Source organism: Pelmatolapia mariae, linkage group LG22 (genome assembly GCF_036321145.2).
Source record: "Pelmatolapia mariae isolate MD_Pm_ZW linkage group LG22, Pm_UMD_F_2, whole genome shotgun sequence".
In the NCBI taxonomy this organism is placed as follows: Eukaryota; Metazoa; Chordata; class Actinopteri; order Cichliformes; family Cichlidae; genus Pelmatolapia; species Pelmatolapia mariae.
In genome coordinates, this window is record NC_086245.2 from 24,413,493 (window position 1) to 24,437,797 (window position 24,305).

At 42.1% G+C, this 24,305-nt stretch overlaps 1 protein-coding gene across 3 annotated transcripts in view; it reads left to right on the forward strand.

Annotated features, from left to right (window-relative positions):
- Positions 1–6,116: 6,116 nt before the first annotated feature.
- dlgap3 (discs, large (Drosophila) homolog-associated protein 3) overlaps positions 6,117–24,305 on the forward strand; it is a 157,488-nt gene continuing 139,299 nt past the window's right edge. For 2 of the 3 annotated variants that reach the window (XM_065471159.1, XM_065471157.1), the window contains exon 1: positions 6,117–6,211. The gene's annotated coding sequence lies outside the window, so the exon portion shown is untranslated. The remainder of the gene's footprint in view (positions 6,212–24,305) is intronic. The other variant, XM_065471158.1, reaches the window with a different exon arrangement.

Here is a 24,305-nt window from a genome sequence, read left to right on the forward strand (position 1 = left end):
GACCAGAACCGGGAGACCTGGGAAAATAGGCACGAATCCAATGGACAGCTCTGAATTAAATTCTTCGTTTAATGCTACCGCATCCGGGGCAGCCGATGCGCCAGTATTGAGGAACCAGGATGATGGTGAGAAGTGGGCTACTGGCCGAAGAAACCGAAAGATCATCACACCGAAAGTGGAAATACAAATCGCCGTGTGGAATGTTCGAACTGGTCACCACGTCGGCCAAAAAGAAATAATTGCCAAAGAACTCCTGAGCTGCAAAATCGACATCGCAGCTTTATCCGAACTACGACTCATGGGATCGGGAAAGATGGTCGTCGAACCACCGCTCACCGACAACCAGATGGCACTCTACTATTCGGGTGGAGAAAAACGAAAGGCAGGAGTCGGCTTCATGGTTGCCCGTCATGCAACCAAGAGTGTCGTCGCATTCCAGCCGATCTCCGATCGCCTTGCAGTGCTCACCATCAGCAGCACCATCAAAACACACCTCGTCACCATCTACGCACCAACTGAGACAAGTCCAGACCCGGCCAAGGACGATTTCTATAACCAACTACAACACACATTGGATTCAATCGAGTATGACCGAATTGGTCATACTGGCTGGAGACTTCAACGCCCACACTGGCACCGATCGGACTGGGTGGGAAAGCACGATGGGCTGTTTTGGACATGGTGTAATGAACGACAATGGTTTGCGCCTTTTGTCCTTCGCCAACACCAACAACTTCATCATCAGAAACACCCAATTTCAACATCCAAAGAAACATCAACTCACATGGTGAAATCCAACGGGCGACGACTCGGCGATGTTGGACTACATCCTGATCAACTCCCGTTTCCAATCATCACTTAAGGATGATTGTGGATCAGACCACTATCTTGCGCTTGCAGTGATAAAACTTCGACTACAAAGAGCCAAACGCAAATGGCGCCCATCCGCAAAGCTCAACTGGAAATGCCTGTTAGATCCCGCTTGCAAGGCGGAATTTCAAAAAGCATTATCCAACAGTTTCGCAACACTCGTGTCATCTCAAGGCGTCAACGTTGAAGAGCAACAAGTTTCGGACGCCATCATGGAAAGCGCCAAAGAACTGTGCCCTCCCACACGCTGCCGAACACAGCCGTGGATATCCGATGAATGCCTCAATATGATAGACGTACGAAAACGTGTGAAGCTGGTCGACTTTGAGCAATATCGTCAGCTCAGCAAGGACGTCCGACGCCGAATGAAGGAAGAACGTGAGGTTTACTGGAACCAAAGTAGCGGCTGACTTGGAAGAAGCAGCCTCAACGCATGAGTACCACACAATTTATCGAACGCTCCGACACCTGAGTGGAAAAACCAAATCAACAAACGACAACATCAACAAAGTCCAATGGCACCTTCGTGTGATCAAATAGAGCAAGTCCAGCAGTTCAAATACCTGGGCTCACTGATCGAGCAAAGGAAGGTCGTGTCCACGGCAGAAATCCACAGTCGAATAGGTCCAGCAACTGCAGCATTCACTTCTCTAAAGTGGTGCTTGTGGAAGCGAACCAATATTTCCATCTCGACCAAAATCCGCCTTTCCAGACGCTGATCCTCCCGATACTACTCTATGGATCCGAAACATGGACGGTGCTCAAAGCGGACCTCAACAAACTCGAAGTTTTCCAGATGCGCTGCCTTTGACAGATATTACGAGTATCACTTCGAGACCGCCTTCGAAACGAGGACATCTGACGGAGATGCGACAACCAACCGCCAATCGAGGGGCAAATTCAAAAACGCCGATTGCGATGGTTTGGCCATGTGTGTCAAATGGATGCAAGCAGACTACCACATCAACTCCTCTGGCGTAAACGACCCACCCAGTGGAGAATCCACCGAAAGGCACCGAAGAAAACATGGTTAAAACAGGTCGAAGATGACATCAGGGGCAGAATAAATCTCGACGAGGCCAGGACAATCGCCAACGATCGCCATGCATGGCAACGAGTTGTGAAGGAAATTCGACAACCATTGGCACTGCGCTAACCATCGCACCCCTGACAAAAAAGCACTAAAGATAACTTTTATGTTCAATTTTACATTTAAATATTCACATTTCACTTTGCCTTCAAGCTTGGCTACTAGGGAAAGAATAATCACATATTTTTCCATCTTGGTTCCAGTTTTCCAACAAATGCGTAAAACCTCCTCTTGTTTTCTCCCACAATGGAAAATGCTTGATGCCTGCTGTTCTCTGTGATGCATAGGCGTACACTCGAATGTTGCTGGGATATATGGGAATGGTTGTACAAAGCTAATTTTACTTTAATCTTTTGATCCTTAGAGAAGAAAGATTAGTATCTGCTTTTGCCGCTGACTTACATTTCTTTTCTGCAGATGGCAGAAATGAAAAATACCTGCATTGTCTACTCTCAGGCCCTTGGAAGTACCTAAAAAGGGGCTTGGGGTTTTCCAAAGAACAATCCAGCTGATGTTTCTGTTGCAGAAAATCACATTTCCAATTTCTTCTGTAATCATGCAATCCAGGGTTTCAATCACAAGAACTTCTTAAAGCAGCTGGTTTGCAAGAGAAAAATAAAGAATTCTTTTACAACACCAACATGGAACCAGTTAGTTGCCAGCCAAGGTCAAGGTCTTCTGTCATCGGGCTTTAGCATAGTTCAGACAAGTACTAATGAAGACACAAACAGATCTGCTGGGGGGCTGTGAAGCAGGTGGCGCAAGGCTGTGCTCTAAACGATTCCGCCCTGATGATGAATGCCCCGCCACATACATGAGTGGAAGAGGTGCATGTCGTGCCATGTTGAAAATGTAGATATTACTCCTTGACCCAATGAACCAATAAATATTCATTAGGCTGGCTTCCATTGAGACAGCAAGGCTACTGACTCTTCACTGGTATTGCTGTGCAGGAAAAACTTAAGCACCATTACTGAGAATGCAACCGGCAAGAGAAGAAGCGGAGGTCGCAAATATGTAAACACATTGAAGGGTGGATTTCTATACATTTTACAGGAGTGTTAAGGCGTGCTTGTAACCAGTAGCGGTTTTAGATACGGGCGACACGGGCAGTTGCCCGGGGCGGCATCGTGGTGGGGGGCGGCATCACGGGCATCGGCAAAAAAAAAAAAAATGCTCGTACTCATGCTGCCAGCGCATATTGGGAATGGCATAGGCACCGATCGGTTTTCTATCGCCCATATGCTGGGAGTAAGGGCGCCCTCCGTTTGCGAGGTGCGCCTGCTGCTTGCGGCACAGGGAGGAGAGGGCGGGGCGGCGGGGGATTCTCTGGGTGGCTGGAGCAGCGTCTAATAACCAACTTGCAAAATAAAACAAAATAAAAACAAACCAACAAACACGAAAACACCAGACATTATGATACAGACTTATAATTTGCACCGATGTTTTTTTGAAATTCTATACGTGAAAAGTGAGCGCGAGAGCCCTCGGTGCGCCTGCTCGCTGCTGAAGTCAAAGTAAACTTTATTGTCATCTCTGCTACATACAGTCCAGTATATAGAGAGACGAGACGACGAGGCTCCAGTTACAGCAGTGCAAGTAAACAAACAATAAATATTTAAGAGTAAGAAAATAAATATACACTTTAGGACCAGGGGTAAAGGGATCAATAACAATTTAAAATGTATATTTTAAACTTTGTTGATTTAAAGTCTCACACACAACCCGTTTTTAAAATTTAAAAAAAGAGAAAAGAAGAGGAGTGTAGCGACTTCCACAGTCGCTAGAGGCCGGGGACTGAGCCTGCCTATTTGCCTGACGCGCTGTCAACTTCACGCAATAATGCGAGAGGTGGAATTGCTTGCTTGTTTATTAAAGTGCTTGAAAAGTTTACAGAGCAATGCGATCGGCTCGCGATTCAAACTCTTAAAACATCACAGCTCTAATGCAACAAGGGGAAACTCGTTGGCTGCGGTCAACAAAAACTACGGCTACCCAGCCCTCCTCTCTGTCAAAATCAAAAAAGTGAAAGACAGACTGACAACGCCCTCTTAATGTCACCGCTAGCACCCACGTGACTCCCGTTACACATCACCATAGCAACCAAACAAATGAAAACCCAGTGATCATTAAAATTCAATACATTTAATTATGGCTCCTACAAGGAGAAACGAGCAAAAGCTACAGGTAAGCAGATGTGTGATTGGATAATGGCAGGTCATGTATCCTAAAACATTAAGAATCAGAATACTTTCTTAATCCCTAAGGAAATTATGTGGGTTACAGTTCCTCCAAGAAGAAATGGTAAAAATAGTAACACTAAGAGACTAAACTCCAAACAATATATACAATAATATAATATTAATTAGTCAGTGTCAATTGTTGATTTGTCCTGTTCTCATTGTATGACGAATTATGATGTCTGTTTGGTAGCCGTTTGCATACTATGCATACTCTCTCTCTCTTCATATATAGGGTCATATATGTGTGTGTGCGTGTGTGCGTGTGTGTGTGTGTGTGTGTGTGTGTGTGTGTGTGTGTGTGTGTGTGTGTGTGTGTGTGTGGAGGGGGGGGGGGGGGGCGCCAGAGGGCTAGGACCGCCACTGCTTGTAACAGCTCACACAGTGGCCTGTACGTCACTGACCATGGTGCTGAAACCAAAGGGCTTGTGGATGGAGCCGAGCTGCTCCACAAATGTCACTGCTATGGAGAACAAAAAGGGGGGTGTTACACATCACACACACTTGTTTCAAGTGCAGTTCTTCTGAAACAGTGTTTCCCCTGCTTCCTCCAGACGCTTAATTGTTGCTGAAAGTGCAACGTGGATATGGAACGCGTTGTTGTTGCCTGTAGGTGAAAAGCAGCAGCAAGCTATGCAGCGAAACAGTTGACCTCAGTTCTTACTGTGTGCATCATAAATATTCATCAGGTAATAAAGAGAGAAAACTTTCTTATTCAAAAGAATGACGATGAGTAAAGAAGTTTGTCAGCATAAAACAGTCGTGAGTGTGCTGCCGGAAATGTAATGGACACTGTCACATGTGTTTAAATGGTATTAAATGATGGCTGTAGAAGGGGGAAAAACACAACTCACTGCTGTTAATGAACCCTGCAGGCAAGTTCTGATGAGCTTCTGCTCTCTCTTCATGTATGCAGGAGGAAGACTCTCTCCGACTTCTCTTTCCTAAACACACTGTTAGGCCCGCGTGCACAGCCATTTCCAGCAGCTTAGCTAATATAACAGCGCTTTACGTGGACGAGATTTAACATGACATATTTCATCCCGTCTTGTCACGTTTCCGATGAGGGCCCGATCCAGTGAAAACAATACGAGAAAGATACATTTAGGTCATTAAGTTTTCAGTCGTGCAATAAAACACTCGTGCAATCATGAAATGGCCCCGAGGCCTTTTTGAAAGTGAGTCTTTATTTCCACTGTTTTGCTCTCTCTCTCTCTCTCTCTCTCTCTCTCTCTGGCTCTGACCCATTTACAGTAGCTGCCGTCTAAGTTAAGTGCTCGACGTGATGGCGTATCCAGAGTGGGTTTTTACACACTGCTGGAAACGTCACAGGTGTGATCTTGGCCACAGATTAAAACAAAGAGTGTTCTTAAGCAATATTCCTTACACAAGCTGTGTGAGGATGGGTGGCCCATTTTTAACTTCGGCCCTTTTTGACATAACACTGTGTCTAATCGAAGAAATACAGCACTGCAAAGCCCCGCTATGCTTTTTCAAATTGCACCAAACGCAACGAAAGAAGTTGCCTGGAAAAGTCTCATATATGTTGTCTGAGTATATATATATATATATATATATATATATATATATATACATATATATATATATATATATATATATATATATATATATATATATATATATATGAGGAAAGAGGAAAGAGATCGGGGTGAACGGTTTGACAGATTGATCAATCTACAGTATTTTAGCCTTGTAGGATAGGCAGTGGCTTTATTTGGCCCCTCCTAGAGCAGAGGAGAGGGGCCGCCAAGGAACCCTTGGACCAATCGGTTGCCGGTAACATTTCAGAGGGGAGAGAGAGGGACAGTGAGAGAAAGTGAGTGAGTGAGTGAGGGAGCGAGAGAGAGAGAGCTCTCGTCCTCCCTGCTGATTCTCCATCCTCTCTCTCTCCTCCACACAGCGATCGGCGAGCTGTGGAATAGGCGTGCATTTGTGTTACTCAAACGCAGAAAACATTCAGTGAAAACGTCCTCAGAAAGCCCGCTATAAGGTAAGGAGACTCCTGAAGCTGTTAGATGGGTTTTTTTAAAAAGACCTCAGATGGAGCAGGCGTTCCATTTTTTTATGTTCTTTGAACGCTCACTATTAGTACACGCAGTGCAAGTAGGCTTTCATGTGGTTCTTATGGTTGGACTGTATGATAGGGATAGCGGCTAAATGTTGGTTCCCACTGGCGCAGTCTTCCCTCAAACATCGGCCACTGGCCCGTTTGCTGTCAGCAGGGCGCCCAGCTGTGTCAACTTGACAGGAAAAATGAGAAGTTGCGCCATTTACGATCGCAGGACGAACCCCCACCCCCACCCACTCTCTCTCTCTCAAGCACACACACACACGCGCGCACCAGTACACAAAAGCATTTAATTGTCTTTGGCTGCAAATGCAAAAACACATATGGAAAACACTCGGAGATGTTGGCAATCACCGAGTTTCATCCGTGCGTAAACGTTCGCTGACCGTGAAAGCGCGCCTCGCTTCTACATCGTGTGTGTGTGTGTGTCCCGGAGAGGAATTCGCGCTTGGTGCAGAAGTGTTGCGTTTACACAGCAGAGCATAGATGAACAACGGACTAATTAATCAAACGGGAGTCGCGTACAACGAGTGTGGCTCTTGGGACAGCGAGGAGATGATTCCTCAGGACCACCCCGGTTCAGGAATCCCTCTGAGGGGGGGCGGGGGTCTGATGGCGAGGTGGGGTCGCTTAGGATGCTGTGCTGCACATTTATTATTCTACCTAAGTGCATTTGAATGATTAAAAGAGGAGATCTTTTACAGCGAAGGCTGATCGCTGTAATACACATTTGGCTCTGATTTGAAAGATGGTGTTTCTAACATCTAGTTTTCACATGAATAGTTCCAGTTACCGCCCCTTTTACCGCTGCAATACAGTCTCTCACTTTTGGGTTTGCTTTGCTAAATAGTGTAGTTAGTTGGGCTGGATAACTGTCAAAAGATCAGTTAGATGAGGCACAGACTGTGGGTTGGTTTTTACACCTTGAGGCATGTGATTTGAATTTAGATGCCCATATAAGCAAGAGCTTTATAAAAGGAGTCCATATGAAGCTTATTAATTTTTTTTTCTGGTTACTGGGTTCAGACTTTGGTGTTTCTGTATGAGTGTGTGCTGGTCCTTTGCTTTATGCTGGGTTTATGGGGACTCAGTGTACATTGTAAATTTCTCTGCATCCAAAAAAGATCAATCCAGAATCTGATTACATGAAAGCAAATTTCTTTGGCTAACAAAGTGAAGCATTGACTCACTGACCCGACACTATGGTTTTAATGTCAGTGTGATCAATTATTTAAGCTACAGCAGGGTATCAGACTCTCAGCCTTTTTTTTTTTTTTTTTGATATGGCATACCATTTCATCCAGTTTTACAACAAAAGGTGCTGGTTTCCAGTGGCGGGTAAACCCTCGAGTCTATTGCACTTCTCTGCCTGGGATCTTTAAGATGTGAAAATGGTGTGTTAAAGCTTGTTGAGGTTTACAGCAAACTGTGTTCTCTGTAAATGGCAAAAGAGCCAGAGGTCACTTTGACAGTGCAGTGGGTGATTGCACAGAAGACAAACTCGATTCCATTGCAGTGGAAGTTAAGGATATGTTTCTAGTTTGTTGTGAAATTAGTCACAATAAAGCAGAAAGAAATTGCAGTATTCATTTCACATTACCACACTTGTGAAACTCTGAACAGCAAACAAAACAAAGGCACATTTTTAGAAGCTGATTTTGGAACAATCCCAATTCTGTTCTGCCTAATCACAGTGTCTCCTTCATTCAGCAGAATAGACAGCCATTAAGAAAGCGAGATGCAATTAAAAAGACGGTTACCGTGTCTTGTTCAGCCTCAAAATTAATTTTCTTTTCTCGACATATGCACACACACTCACTTACACAACCCACACACAAAAGACTGGTGGGATAAGTGTTTCTTGCTGTTAGAAGGGTTGAATTTACCACCATTCATTTTGGGGCATCAGCACACATTGCACAAAAATCCCATTCTTTTTTTTTTCACAAGCACAGAAGAGGCTCCATCTTGATGGGCGCGCGAGGATTAACTGTTCATCTTGGCGTCTGTTTGAGGTTCTTGTGCACTCTTTTCTCAGGGGGAACAAGTGATCTCGGTAAAGTGGGAAGAGCAACACAGCCACCGAGAGGGATCAGCTCGTTAGCTCGCTGATAGCTTCAGAAACAAACAATTTCTGGCACAAAGTTGTGCAGTGTGACGGGATGTTATGGTTTACCAGTGTCAAACACCTCCCAGAGCATGCTCAGCACCGACTAGTATGTGCTCCTTTAAGCCTTAATAACAAACTAAGGCTTTGTTGTAACTTATGAGCTAGCATGATATACTGACTGTGCTAACTAGTGCAGTGGGTGATATATTACAAAGTGGTGTTACATACTTTTGCAATTGAAGCAGCCAGTTATTAAGTTAATATTTCAAATACATCCATCCACTATCCTTTTCAGGGTCGAGGGGGGTGCTATCCCAGCTGTCATAGGGCGAGAGGCCACATACACCCTGGACAGGTCGCCAGTCTGTCGCAGGGCTAACACACAGGGACAGACAACCATTTGCACTCACATTCACACCTATGGGCAGTTTAGATTTTTCAATTAACCTATCCCCACATGTCTTTGGACTGGGGGAGGAAGCTGAAGCACTCGGGAAGAACATGCAAACTCCACACAGAAAGACCTTGGCCTGATGGTGGAATTGAACTCAGGACCTTCTTGCTATGAGGCAACAGTGCTAACCACCGTGCTGCCCTTATTTCAAATACATGTTACTTAAAATGTCATAGTACCTGTTCCTTTAGTTGTGATAAGAACAAAAAAAACAGCTACATTTACTGCAGTTTTATCATATATATTTTAAAGTTAGCTCGTGGGTTTGTGAAGAGGATGGCCGTCACATTGTGGAAGTAATGCATTATCTTGTGCCTGCTTTCTATCAGCTGTTTTGCTGACTTAACATGTTGAAGAAACACATTACAAGCTAAGCTCAGCATTAACACTACTGGTGAGGACCTGCTGAAGAGAGGAATGATGCTGGTGCTACAGCTCCAACACCTCAACAATGAGCCTTTATCAGTGATGTTAATGCAAGGGAGATTAACCAAAATGGTTGCTGTTTATGTGGTGGAGGGGGTGCTACCAATATCAACTTGCCATGCAAAGAGATAAAGTCAGTTCACTTAAAGGTTAATGTACAGTAGGCTACACAACCTCTGGACAATGTAACCAGCAAGCTAATTGCAAAGAAGTTTTCTTTTTTTGTTTGTTTTGATAATATTAAAGTAGGCTATGCTAAGAAATTCGTTTTTCCAATAGGAAACACTTTAATGTAACAAGTTCCTTTTTATTGTTAGTAATCTTGTAATGCAACAGGATACTTTTATAAGGTACATTAACCAACGCTAGTGCTGGGCAGTATGATGGAAGAACCATTCCAGGATTTTAAATATGTTTTTATTAGCTATTTGCTATTGTTATCAGAATTTGTAATGGCTGATAAATGAAAATTAAAAAAAGAAGACCCAGGAAAGACACCCTTCAACAAAGCTTTTAGTATTTATCATACAAAGTTTGTCCACTAGAAGGCACTCTGCAACTTCACGGCTGGTCAGAATGCAACAAAAGTCTCAACCAGCTAATGATAGAGTGTAAACAAGTAAATAAATAAATACGCATAATAAATATTTATATTTATTTGGCAGATGTTTTAACAAATCTGTTTCTGTTTCAAGTGTCTGACAGACTTAAATATCAAATTTTAAAATCACCAAATATCAGTATTGGTCTTAAAAATCCTGTGTCCATCAGGCTTTATCTGTTACTAGGTGTTACATTCAAGAACAGTAAAGACAGATGGAGGATGAAAGAGAGAGCTATGTCTACTGTTTGGAAATGTTTTATTTTTTTTAAAGTAACTCATTTTGCTTTCTCCCAGCTTGCACTGTGTTGGACCATGATTACAGGCAGGGCTCAGGAAGCCCCTAATGGACTCAAATAATTTGGACCACAAAGTTTGAAAGAATGGGCTCAAACAGAGTTTGTTTCAAGCTTCACTTCACAGCTCCACTGTGGAAATATTAATGCTAACGAACCATATGTCAGCTTTGTTTAAAAAAACAGCTTTAACAAGAAGGTGATTTACATCAAAACTGTGACAGGCAGTCTGGTGAGGACTGACTATAGGCCTTTGCCTTGTCAACAGAGCCTAAATCTATATCCTTACATATTATATATATTATGTGTAGTAGCTGATCTCAAAATAAACGGCAGCATTACATGTACGTTACGTGTACATACATGTACGTTGTGACATAACATGTACATTACGTGTATGCTGTTGTTTCTAAATTAATTTGGCTTAAGAGGTTTTTAGTCCAGTAGCAATTGGATTGTGTTATTATGCATATCTGTAAATAATTGTTCATCAGTCAGTGATGCTAATAATGCCTGTAATTTATTACTTTGTCTTATACAATGATTAGTTCGCTTGCAAAGAAGAGGAAGAAGAAGTATATGTTTATGTATATGTGTGTCTACATACGAGTTAATATAAAGCAAGTGTGTATTTTTAGACCTATTACAATTACTGTCATAGCAACCAAGTCAACATTTTGGAATTAACAATAAGCACAAAATACAGATGAGGATGTAGATAGTTGTGGATATAGAGGAGGATGCACCTACATCATCAACTCCTGCACTAATTCGATATTTTAACTTGACTGCTGTTCAAGATGAAATACTGGAAATGTTAATTCATCTCGAGAGGAGTTAGAACATGCGTTGAAAATGTCACGACAGTCCATCCAGCAGCTGTCGAGGTGTTCAACTCAAAGCTACTAATATTAATCAACTAGAGACTGTGACTGGAGTGGAGCTGACAGGCTTTTCTAGTTTTACTGGCTACTTAAAGTGCTGAGACTATAACACACATTTAACCATAGCATTAACCGTGTTTCATTCTATGCACTTAAAGTACTTTATTACATCAATGACCAATTTAGAATCATCTCACTTATCATCCATGTCTTTTCACTGTATATCTGAACCCAATTTTGTGCCAATCCATTCAGAATATTACTATAATGATCCTAGCGTATGTATGTATATATGTCTGTATGTACTCTATCTTCTCCTTAGCAGGTGAGCCGATTCTCATCATCGCCTCTGCAAACACCAAAACGTTTGTTTCACATGTCACGTTCAGTGTACATCACTTATTTCTAACTTTACTGAATGAAAAATCGCTGCAGGCTAAAATTACTAATACAAAGAGAAGTCAGTGGTCCTTCATATTCATTAGGGTGCCTTTTTGGAAACGGTCATGGTCAAAGCAATTCATCCATTTGTTGTCCAATGGTGGTCCTACAACAAAAGCCAATTGATCACCAAGCCCAAGGATTTTTCACTGCATGGATTATGAATACTCAACATTTCATTGCAAGCTATCTAATATTAGTTGACACTTTTTATTCTGGACCAAAGATTTGAATGACTGTTCCTAAAGCTGTGTGGCTACCGGTTCAGTGAGATATTTTTGGAAAATGGCCACCACTTTTAAACAAAAGGGAATCTGGGAAATAAATGAATACGTTTTTCTAATATCCCCTATAATACGTTTAAATAATTTCAGAATTTAATGGGAGAACTTAATTTGTACTTGATACAAGGTTATCGCCTGTTAAATATGCTTAACATTAGTGAGTAATGTAATGGTTTGTGGACCTAGCGTAAAATATTAATCAATTGTGCATATAATATTTCCTTGGCAGTAATAGCTGCTTAGAAATCAGACCTCCCCAGCTCCCCGTTACTCCATTTCCACAATATAAACTTGGGCAAAAATAACACCGTTATCCACTCTACAGTATATCAAAGCTCAGAGCTTCAGTAGAGAAGCTATAGTGGTCTGCGTCACCATGACTGAGCGCAGAGTGTTTTCAAATTGTTTGAGATGCCTTAAAAAGCTGAACCCTGCAATGAAAACTCAGATGATGTTATTTGAATGAAAAGATGGGTCTTGATATAGTACATTCATTTAGAAGATACTTTAATGGATGCTGTCATCATAACATTTTTACGTCTCTGCTTCTCTTGGTTTGCATTTACTGGTCATCTCTTTTCCACCCCTCCCGGATGCTTACAGCCTTTGCTGAAGCCATTTTTGCATATTGCATATCAATATAAAGAATTCATCTCTAAAGCTGGGATTTTTTTACTGGGCTTCCATGGACACAATGAGCAGATTGGCAGGCGTGCGTGCACAGTATAAGCACATCAGGTGGGATTATCTGTGTTTTACCTCCTCAGTCATTTTTACAACTACAGCACTGGTTATTTTGAACTTATCAAACCCCTAAAGTTAACTGGTACTAAGTAATAACTGTGACATGGGGGGGGGGGGGGGGGGGGGGGGTGTAAAGTGTTTACAGTTAGATCAGATGTGAAGGGTAGTGACAAGAAGCACTGATATGGGTCTTAAAGAATGCGGATACAAGATGCTGTCTTTCTCTAGTGAAAGACAGTATCATTTTGTGAAGAGGCTGCCATCACTGATACATGGTCAAATTTGAACCAGTGGCTAATACCCCCGTGGTAATTAACAGAATAACATTTACCTTTGAATTAATCAAAGGATGTAGTATTTGTCATTTAAAATGTCGCCCATCCCGCAGCTGCTTCTCACTCACAAAACCAAACAGAAGGAATAAGGGAGATTACTGTCGCTGTGAAGCGCAGGCAGGCAGAGGTGAGGCAATTAGATGTTGAAGATATTACTGATGCTAAAATAATCATGTACACTCATGGCTTCTCTCAAACACCGTGGAAAACAGATTGGATAAAACGCCGTTGCACTGGATGAAAAATCTGTCATCCTCGTAGAAAAACATTAGTCATGAATAGAGCCTGTGTTTTGACAGAGGCAACTGGACTGCTTAGGTTATACTGGGTGAATAATATGTCAGTTATGTCAGACTGAACTGAGTAACCCTCTTCTTAGTGGTGCTGTGATCTTCTTGGTTCCACTTTGGTTAGAAGAGAAAAGCTGAAAAAGGATATTTAAGATATTAATTTAGCTGACAAAGTGCAAATTGAAAAGGAAATCCACCAATGGTGCTCTTATTTTGTAACCTGGGTGCTTGGCAAGTTTTCTCATAGACTCTCTATGAAACAGCAACACCAAGTTCTTTAGGCTTGAAGATTTCATACATTTAAAAGGGGGGAAAGGAGGTAAAGTCTAACAAAAATATGCTTTAGATTCTGAGAAGTAAATTGCTCATTTAAAAAATGAGTATTTTGACTGATAAAATCAATACCACATAGCTGGTGAAGAAATGAACAATATTGAGCTTTGCTGAAAATCTAAATGGACTTTATCTGGATAGATTATTATATTTCTTCAGTGGAGAGCTGGGTCCTGTCAATCAGACATTAGAAGAATATCTGAAGAGGATCAAATCCTAAACTCAACAAACAAGAAGAATGACTCACAGAAGTGTAGCAATATTTCATTGGTTAGTGCAAAAAATGGAAAAGCCAGCTGTAACGCTGTAGAAATTATTTATGTTATTTCCCCTTTGAAATACACTTTTATATTTTGTGTTGCTTCTGTTTTTCTGTTGCTCTTCAACACGGTATTCCCCTTGGAGATTATGCTTTGGTCGCAGATTTTTATTGTTTAAACATTGTTTCAGAAAAAATATATGCCTCCTGCCTTGTCTTTGTGAACCAGACAGTTGTATTGTAAGTATTTGGATCTTTTGTATTGTTGATGAGTTGAGTGGTTGTGAAGAGCAAAAAGCTGGGATAGGCTTTACTCACTCCAGCTGATATCCTGTTTTAAAAGGCAGTTAAGAAAAGGACTGACTGGCTGGATCCTCTTACTTTTGGCAGCTTCTGTCTCTTTAGCAAAATAGCTAACCTTTCTGATTCATCGTCCTCATTAATATATCAGTAAAGCTGTAATGCTCATGGACCAAAGACTTGTCAACCCCAAGATTAGCAGTCAGAGCCACCCTTTTATCTGTACTTCCCGTTTTAAAACACCAAGACGTCTGCGGCTTCAAGAAGAGGCTTCACTAACCAGTGAATGACATCACTATGGCTATATTTATATTTCATTCTGTCTATGGGAAAACAACTCATAGTTTGAGAGTTAAATGTTACCACATTAGTCAGTGTAGCTAGCTAAGTCCATGTTTAAAAAGTGTTAGCTATCTTTGTAAGAAAAGATATACCTATATAGCTATATAAGGCGATCGTGGCTCAAGAGTTGCAGTTCGTCTTGTAATCGGAAGGTTGCCGGTTCGAGCCCCGGCTCGGACAGTCTCAGTCGTTGTGTCTTGGGCAAGACACTTCACCTATCCTACTGCCTACTGGTGATGGCCAGAGGGGCCAATGGCGCGATATGGCAGCCTTGCTTCTGTCAGTTTGCCCCAGGGAAGCTGTGGCTACAACTGTAGCTTGCCTCCACCAGTGTGTGAATGTGAGAGTGAATGAATAGTGGAATTGTAAAGCGCTTTGAGGGTCTCGAAAAGCGCTATATAAATGCAATCCATTATTATCACTATAAAAGCTAGCTATCACTTGCTTATTTAAACAACTTAGAGCAATGAACCATAGAAAGTAAAGAGTCCAGAAGAAGATGAACTAGCTGCAGTCTGAAGAGCTTTGAGATTTAACAAGCAATCAGTGCTAAGTAATTTGTAGTTTTATTAACAGTGTTCGATATCTTTGTAAGAAAAGATATAGCTATAAAAGCTAGCTATCACTTGCTAAGTTAAACCACTCAGAGCAATGAACCATACGAAGTAAAGAGTCCAGAAGAAGATGAACTAGCTGCAGTCTGAAGAGCTTTGAGAGTTAAAAAGCAATCAGGGTAGCTAGCTACGTGTACATGTTTTCAGAAGCTTGAAGACTGGCAAGATGCAGACTGTGGTTTTGCATCTTACATCTCAGACTAACCAAATTTGCACATTCACCAAGTTAATTTGCCCCCTTGATAACAGCTTCTTGATATAATTTCCTAAATAACAAAAATTGCGTAACAATATACATTTTATGAACGGTTACATGCTGCTCTTGCATAGCACATTATGAGAGATAAAACACCAAAAGCACAGAGGCCTGAGAATAATTGCTCTGAGCCCCAGGCAGTTGATTGAGTTGGAAATAACAATGGGAGCACAAAAGCACAAACACACCATATAAAGAGCATAATACTGAAATATAGCCCGCCTAATTTAAATCTTGCTAAGCTTTATGACCTCTAAAACTAAAGCATGGCCTTAATAGAAACATTGCCTTTTAGTGATACTTGCGTAATCTACATACATAAGTGATTAAGAAATACAATTAATGCTAGTTTGGTCAATATACTGTAATATTCTTAAACTCATCGCACTGAGGTTAAAACGGTTCCAGCTGTGTTTAATACCACTGTGACATTTTCTAAATGTGTTATAGTCATTTCAATGCAAATCTATACTCCTGTGTCAAAGGGGCTTTCTCCTCCTGTTATTGGCAGGCTCTCAGTGTTGGCGATGGAGCAAACTGTGATAAAATAACAAAGCAGGTTACTGTTAATCTAGATTTTGTTGGGGAAGAGGCATACACACATGGATGCTATCTCATATCCTTCAGTCTTTCCTTTCAATAGTAACTCAACCCCCACACTGTGCCTACTGTTACTGGAGTGTTAGCACCTTGTTTTGACACATTTCTCCCCAGATGATGAGCATTTAATCACACCCGCTGTTTGTTATTACGGGTCTACGGGGTCAAGCCAAACTCAGCGTTTTATCGTACAGTACGTACTCGCAGCAGATTTAGAGACCGCTCATTATGATGTAACGCAGAGAAACATACCAACCCCTCCACTCAAACCCTGCGTTTGAATCGTGTTGGGGATGGGACCAAGCAAAAGACCTCGCAGGCGAGCGGCAAGGTTAAAGAGGCGAGGGTAATTGCTGTAACCTATCTGGGTGGAAAAATGTTTGCTCGTGTTCACAGTGTACTCTTGACTGATGCATTTGGGCATGAAATTGTTCCCCTTTCCACCCTAGCAAGCCCCAAGCCCAAGTCCATTGCCCATTCGTAGCCAGGCCAGTTGGCCTTTCTGCGTCTGTGTATCTTTGCACGCCAGGGTTTTCTGTTTGCCTTCAGTTGCCTGTTTACTTGAGTGTTTACTTGAGTGTTTGTTGATGAGTGTGTTTGTGGGGGTGGGGGGTGGGTGTGTGGAGTGGAGTGGAGGGTGGGTGGGTGAATACTGGGTGTCAGCTGGCCCTCTCCGTTCCTCGCAGACTGACAGAATAAGCATGCAGTGATTATGGGCTGCTCTGAGAACTGTAGCAGAATGATCACTGAGCATTTCACGCTAAAATCAAAGAGTATGGGAGAAGCTGATTTGAGGACTGTGGTTCAAGTGCATCTGGAGAGGCAAGATATTAGAATATGTTCACTCATATATGAATAGAGAAATCTGTGCTTCTGCGTGTGTTTTCTCTCGTGACCTCTTTTATGTAATTGAATTTCATGACAGATGGCCACGATTTACAGCCCTTAATTATACGCTAAACATGAGTGTTATACAGGTTATACTGTAGTTAAAAACACAAACAAACATGTATGTGTCGTGGCTTTTGGTTATGTTTGTGAAAATACCTACCTTGTGTTTTTTCCCCCTCTCTTTAATGTGTTGCTTGTCTGTGAGATCTCATTTCTCTGTTTTGTGCCACCTTGTCTTCTACCTCCTCTGTCCTCCTGTTCATAACCCTGGAAATCAGTCTCAGTGCACCGTACTGAAGGATGTCCCAATTCCTCCAATTGATCTCACTGAGAGATGAGGTTTTCCAGAGCAGCTATGAACAGGAATTCCCAAGTGTATAAAAGCAAAACACCACTGGAATATACAAACCATGATAAGGGCAGGATGACAAGTGGAAAGGCAGCTGGTCTGGATGACATACCTGTGGAGCTTTCGAGATGGCTAAGAAAGAGGGAGGTGGGCTGTTTAACATAATCTTGGAGAGCGAGAGAATGCCTGAGAAATGGAGAAAAAGTGTGCTGGTACAGATTTTCAAGAATAAGGGTGATGCTCAGAAGGATATAGTTGAGTAATTGTTAAGCTATGGGAAGGAGTTGCTGAAGCTAGGTTAAGAAGAAAGGTGATGATCAGTGAGCAGCAGTATGGCTTCATGCTGTGAAAGAGCAAAACAGATCAATGTTTGTTTTGAGTGATTTGATGGAGGGGTGTAGAGAAGGTCAAAAAGAGCTGCACTCTGTCTTTGTGGATGCAGACAAAACATATGATGGGGTGCCAGGAGAGGAACTGTGATTCTGCATAAGGAAGTCAGGACTGTCAGAGAAGTATGTGAGGGTGGTGCTGGACATTGAGATAGTGATGAGAGTGGTAGGAGTGATAGATGGGTTCAAGGTGGGGGTGGGATTACATCAGGGATCGACTGTGAGCCCCTTCTTTTTTGCAGTGGCGATGGTGGGGTTGACAGATTAGGTTAGGCAGAAGTCTCTGTGGACTACGATGTTTGCAGATAAGATTATGACCAGCTGAGAGAGCAGAGAGCAGGTGGAAGAGAGCTCGGTGAGGTGGAGATATGCTATGGAGAGAAGAGGAATGAAAGTTAGTAGGCACAAGACAGAGTACGTGTGTGTGAATGAGAGCAGCCAGGTGGAAAGTTAAAGCTTCAAGGAGGTAGTAAAGTTGGATGACTTTAAATACCTGGGGTGAAGCATCCAAAGCAACGGACAGAGCACAAGGGGAAGAAGAGAGTGCAGGCAGGGTGGGTGAAGACAAGTGGTGATTTGTGTCAGAAGGATACCAGCAAGAGTGAAAGGGAAGATTCACAAGATGGTAGTCAGACCTGCTATCATATAAGCAGGTCTGGGGGTTTGGGGGATGGTTTTGTTAAAAAAAGGGCCGGAGGGAGAGCTGGAGGTGGCAGTGCTAAGGATGTTAAGATTTTCATTGGAGGGACAGGATTAAAAATGAGAACATCAGAGGGATGGCTCATGTTGAGTGGTTCGGAGACAAAGTAGAGAAGCAAGGCTGAGATGGTTTGGACATGTGCAGGGGAGGGATAGTGGTTATATTGGACAAAGGATATTGAATATGGAGCTGTCAGGTGGGAGGAAAAGAGGAAGACCACAGAGAAGATTGATGGATGTAGAAAATGAGGTCATGCAGAGGGTTGGTGTGACAGAGGAGGGTACTTAACGTGAGATGGAGGAAGATAATCCGCTGTGGTGACCACTAAAGGGAGAAGCTGAAAGAAGAAGAAGCGAGAAATAGGAACTCACAGATGACAATTCCCTTTCTGCCGTTCACAGTTTGCATAACAATAGTGAAGGTAATTAAACGTAAAGATATAAGTTGTCATTAACTCATTTGGAAGAGATTGCAAAATGCAGCAGTGGGCTATAATAAAAGAATGAACAGATGATGCATTTATGCCAAATGTCTTTTTTTTTTTAACTTGGCACTGCATTTAAATAACACGTCTAAATCGAGGGTGTGTGCTTTTATTAAACGCTCACTCCCTCGACTCCTCTCACATCCGCCTTCCCTGATATCTCAGATTGATTCCTCGCCTTGCCTCCTTTCCTTGCAATCTTATTCCCTTCCACCAGAGTTGTGAGCTAAGGAGGTGAGGAGAGGCACGAGGAGAGAAGAGACAAGGCGTTTAACAGCACAAGACATCGTCATTTCAGAGCCTCATTTTATAGCAGTATCAATAAAATATGACGTTTGGCACAGCTGCACCATTTGTCAATTGTTTTGTTAAGCTCTACTGTGTTTTATGATCTCAGATGTCAGTTAAGGTTATCAGTGATCATAACAGCTTTTTTATTTTGAGCTACTTTTAATTAAATTCACTGCTTTTCACAATGTGACAACGTGTCATGCCTTTTTTTGTAACCACACACACACTCACAAACCTTGAAGGACAGAAAATAACTAACTTTTTATGAACACTCGTCTGTAGAGTCTTTTTTAAGGGTAAAAATACCTCTGGAAATGAGACACATGTCCTTGTTCTCATACTACAGGGACAAAAGTACCGGGCCACCTACGTATCACATGTACAGGAGCATAGAAACCCATCATGGGAAGCTCCCGGTGCACAGCTTTCTGTGCTGATGTTAATGTGAGAGGAGGTCTGGAACTTTGCAGTTACTGAGTGCACTATGCACCTCAGCACTCAGCGGCCTCGCTCAGTAACTTCACACGACCTTAACACCTTCACTTTGCAATAATACCACTTACAGCTGATCATGGAATATTCAGGTGGGAAGAAATTTCACAAATTGACTTGTAGTAGCAGTGGCATCCTCTCACTGTACCACCCTCAAATTCACTGAGCGCCTTAGACCAACCTATTCAATGAGACTAAGAACACCTGATTTCAAAGATTAACAGGTGCGACCCATTATTTTTTGTGTATGCAGTGCACCTCCTCTGTCCTTGCTCACTCATTACAATACATTTCAGGAAGTGAAACATCCTTCAAGATGGTATTTTGAAACTGAATTTCAGGCCACAGCCACAATCCCCCTTTGGTTTTCTCCTCTCGGGTTACATCTCAGATGGGATGGTCTAAGATGCAACAACAGATAACTGATAAACGAATAAAGTTCTCCTTGGTTGCCCTACCTGCATTATTCTGAGTCCTGCATTTGGTTTGCTTATCTGAGAATATGTGTTTAAAGTGCTGAACAACAAAAGAAACATAACGAAAATAATCTGACATGCCCCCAACTAAGTTATTTGTTTTCACTGCAACTTTCCCCCCCTGTTATTATACAGTAATTGTCAAGGGGAAAAAAGAAACATTTTGTACGATGCATCCCGTGACAGTCGTGTGCCAGAGAAATAATAGAGGCAGTTGGCACCCAGTTGTGAAAAACAAACTCTTTTTCTGCATGATTGCATTGATAGGGAGCATTGTTTCCGTGAAAGTGCTACAAAATGGCTCTTATTCATCAGGACAGAAATTACACATCTTTATTGAGTTTGTGCCATTGATTAGCACAAAAAAACAGTTGTTATTAAAATAAGCACAAGCATATCAATCCCACGAGGACATCCAAATATCTTCTTTCTGTATTAAACTGATAGATCAATGCACCATTAGCTGCACACTGCACAATTCTGCCCGACGTCTATGTGATGTGCGCGTTTGTGGCTGAGACCAGCATCCACAACAGTTCATGGGAAGACACACAGAAAAGCAGCAGCCCTATCCTGATATTGTACAAAAGAAGTACTGATTAAATGTGTAATCATAGACAGAAGCATTTGGGAATGGCCCTCATAAAGTGGGCATTAAAGTGAAAGTGTAGAATGTCCGTTGCTATCTTTAACGCCACCGAGTAACATATGATACCAGGTTGTTGTGCACCAGAAAGCTCGTGTACTAACACTGGGAGCTTACTTTACTGCAGGTAAACACACTTTATTAATCAGTTCCTTTCAATTTGCTGTTTTATCCCCTCTATTGGGAAAGCTCAAAAGCAAGGAAATTGGAACTGATGTCATAAAAAATAAAAGAATAAGACAGATCACTCACTCCAGAGCATGTAGCTTGGTTCATGGAAAATCCTTGAAACAAGTTGATTGATTGGATGTGAAATTATCTCTCCCCAGTGGCAAGGAAATGGAAATGACACTAGAAGACTTGACGCTAGATTAAATGACTTGTTCCACTGGATGTTTTCTGTGGTGCAGGCCTGGCTTTGCCCTTAAGATGATCCCACGATGGAGAAGGGGATGGTGGGCGGAGAGATAGGTTGATAGCCTAATGGAGTGGATGAGCAATGGCGCAGATGACGCAGGATGAAGGGGTGGCAGTCATTTGATGAATAGGTGAGAGAGGAAGGGGTGCGGGGTGAAATGATAGAGAGGAGTAGTCTTTAAATGCTACATCATGGTGGATATTCATTTCATTTAGCCCCTGTTCTCTTTCCAAGGTTCACATTTATTATTTCTCTTGTGCCCCCCCACCACCACCAGTTTATTCATCCCTTTCTTCGTCTCCCCTCTTCTTTTTTTCTGCTTTCAGCATCACCCTCCACATTTCCTGTCTTCTTTGGACTTTTAATTTTCACTTTCCGATTTCATGCCCCATCCTTCCTTCCTCATTCCTTCTCCTTCTCTCCTCTCACAACCCCATTTCTTCCACTCCTACCCCGTCTCATCTTCTGCCTATTTCCCTAATGCCTTCTTAATATCGTTTCTTACCCTGCCTTCATTTTCTCGACTTTGTCTCCTATTTTTATTTCATACATTTGTCTAATCTCCCCGGTTACCAGCTGTCATGCTTAATTTCTCCTCCTCTCCTTGTGACCTCTATCTCTACCTCTTGCCTGCCCATCACCCCACCCTCACAACAATGTTTGCACCACCCCATTACTTTCCCTCCTGTTTGTTTTCCTACCTCTTTTACATGGAGCAGTCGCTTGCCTCCTCTCCACAGCCCTCTCTGTGTCTTGTAAGCGGGACAGGTGGCAGTGCAAGTACATGCTTTCAGTGGGACATGCCTGTGCTCAGATTTAAATAGATAATGGCAGAGCCTTAGTGCTTGTTGGGCCCTCTGAATAATGCAGGAGATCCTGAAGGCATTGTTGCCAGGCATCGCTCATGGTGACATGCATACGCCAGCCCACAGGCTTGCAATATTGATACCACGAGAGAGGAAGGGACTCAGTGGCAGTTATTTTATTTTTTTCCTCCTATAAGTCAGCTTTGCACCAAAGTTCACTCGAATACTTAAGCTGAAAGGCGTGTACTCACAAGAAAAAAACAGCAAATGGTCAATAATGTCACATCCTGGTCACAAGGACCTCTGGCGGCAGTGGGAATTATGATTTCTGGAGCAAAGGAGAAAGCAGCATGTTGCTGTTAAGAGAGCCACAAAGCCAAGAAAAGCGAGAAGCTCAGATTGTGTGATGGTTTCACAAAACAATAGACAACAGTTCATTTTCCTGTTTGTGCCATTTTGCTTTTTATAAGCAGGCATTTTTTATTTTGAACCCAGATAAGTTGAATAGTGAGTGGCTGCTAACCTTAAAGTAAACTGTAACCTAGTTTTTAAACATTTTGTATTTCTTTTGAGATTTCTGATTCAAGTTACTCCAACTGGCCATTTTGATGAACCTGCTCTCTTCAGCAGATTCAGTAAGCTCAACGTAAAAGATTAACTTCACAGTAAAGCTCTGCATTTGCTCATTAATATTGTATGATTACAGTTGTGGAAGCAAATTGTGGAGATTGTGCATGATCTGTTATACTGAGCTCTTCTGTGGTGCATTACATTTTGTGTACAATTCAGGTGGAAGGCAAAAGTAATCAGTGAAAATACCATTACAGTTTTATTTAAGAATCTCCTGGCACAGTTTTTTTGTACCAGTGGTCACATCCTACTACAGTGCCATGTTTAAAGAGCTTTTTAGAACAATCCATTCTTTCACAAATGTTTGTAATGACAGACTTGGATGACTAGGTACTTGACTTTACACTCCTGTGGCAATGGGATGGAAAACTCCTGAACTCAAAAATTAAGAGGTAAACTTTTGATAACCTAGGATATTATGCTTATTTGCAGATCAATATTCATGTTCTTGGGTTATAATAGAGTGACTTTGCATGACTCACAATTCAAACAGTCTTTATTTATCTTATAATGAGTTGTGGTGCAGTCCACCCACTGTCTGAAACAAGACATTTTCTTTCCCTTTAAGCAAACTTTACTCTGATTGGCTGCCCCTTGCAAACAAGAGATTTGAACAGCGAGTGGGTGTGGCTTTGGTTTCTTAAAAAAAAAAAAAAAAGCAAAAACCCTTACTCAGACAGAGCATTCACAGCAGTCATGAGCCTGCATGCTCTCTTATACATTCACGTATTGACCTGTCCAACCACTATGTTTATGACAGAAAATAGGGATAAGCATAATAGGTTCCTTTGAATAATTACTTTAATACATCTGATGCCATAATTTGTTCAGTATTGACAACTATCAAACTCTTTTTCTTTGAATTCCTGAGCACAGTGCAGTTTTAAGGATATAACACTGATATTAAAACAGGTTTTCTCTATTAATCACAGGAGATGAGTCTTCCAACTTGGCAGGTTTTTACTCTGTAGCATGCACGGGGTGGACGTGCGCATTACTTACCTACCTATTAAATGACAGTGTCATTTGATCTCATGTCATGCTCTTATAAAACATAATTAGAGGGATGGCTGTTGAGCTGTGTCTCTTCCTCACAAGCCAGCACACTGATGGCTGGGAGTGTTATTTGTTCCGTCATGATCATTAATTTTCTGGACTGTGACGCAGCTCATCTCATCTGAGCTTGGCTGGTCTATCAGAGCATTCACAGATGATTTGCAACGCCTCTTGTCAGTCAAGGAAATGAAAGGAACTCGACTTTAAAGGAAACAGAGGCTTTCCTCTGTTAAAGGGTAGAGTTATGATCTCATTACCTGCCAGTTTTGAACAAAATGGGACTTTTGGGGAGTTTTTTGGCTGTTCAAGGTTTTAAGGACGGTCATGTGGAGGGAAAAAAAAAAACAGGCAGGAACTGACAAGGTGAGGCAAATAATGAAGAGAGAAACAAGTGCAGCTGTCAAAAAAAAAAGGAGGAAAAAATATGCCCCATTGTCTCTTGGTATCCTTGTTGCCAGCTATGCACTGGTGCTTGAGGAAAGAAGGGGAAAAGAAGAGTGAGAGTGTTTGTGATCCTATCTTGTTATTTTCTCTCTGGCTTGTTATTCGCTACTTTTTGCTATAAAGCCTTCTCCTGGAGGCGCTTCTTACTTTTCAAGAATTACAGGGCTGGTCCCCCGGGAGTTGGGGGTGGGGGTGTGGGGGGCATTTTAGGGAGCTATTTGTTTGCGGCTGCCTCCGACTGTTTGTGAGAGAGAAAAAGAGGAGGAAGAGGAGGTGCGAGGGAAAGGGAGATGGAAATGGAGGAGAGGAAGGACTAGTCAGTGTTTGATCAGTGGGGTGCTGAGTCACACTGGGATGTGACCAAGAGATTAGGTG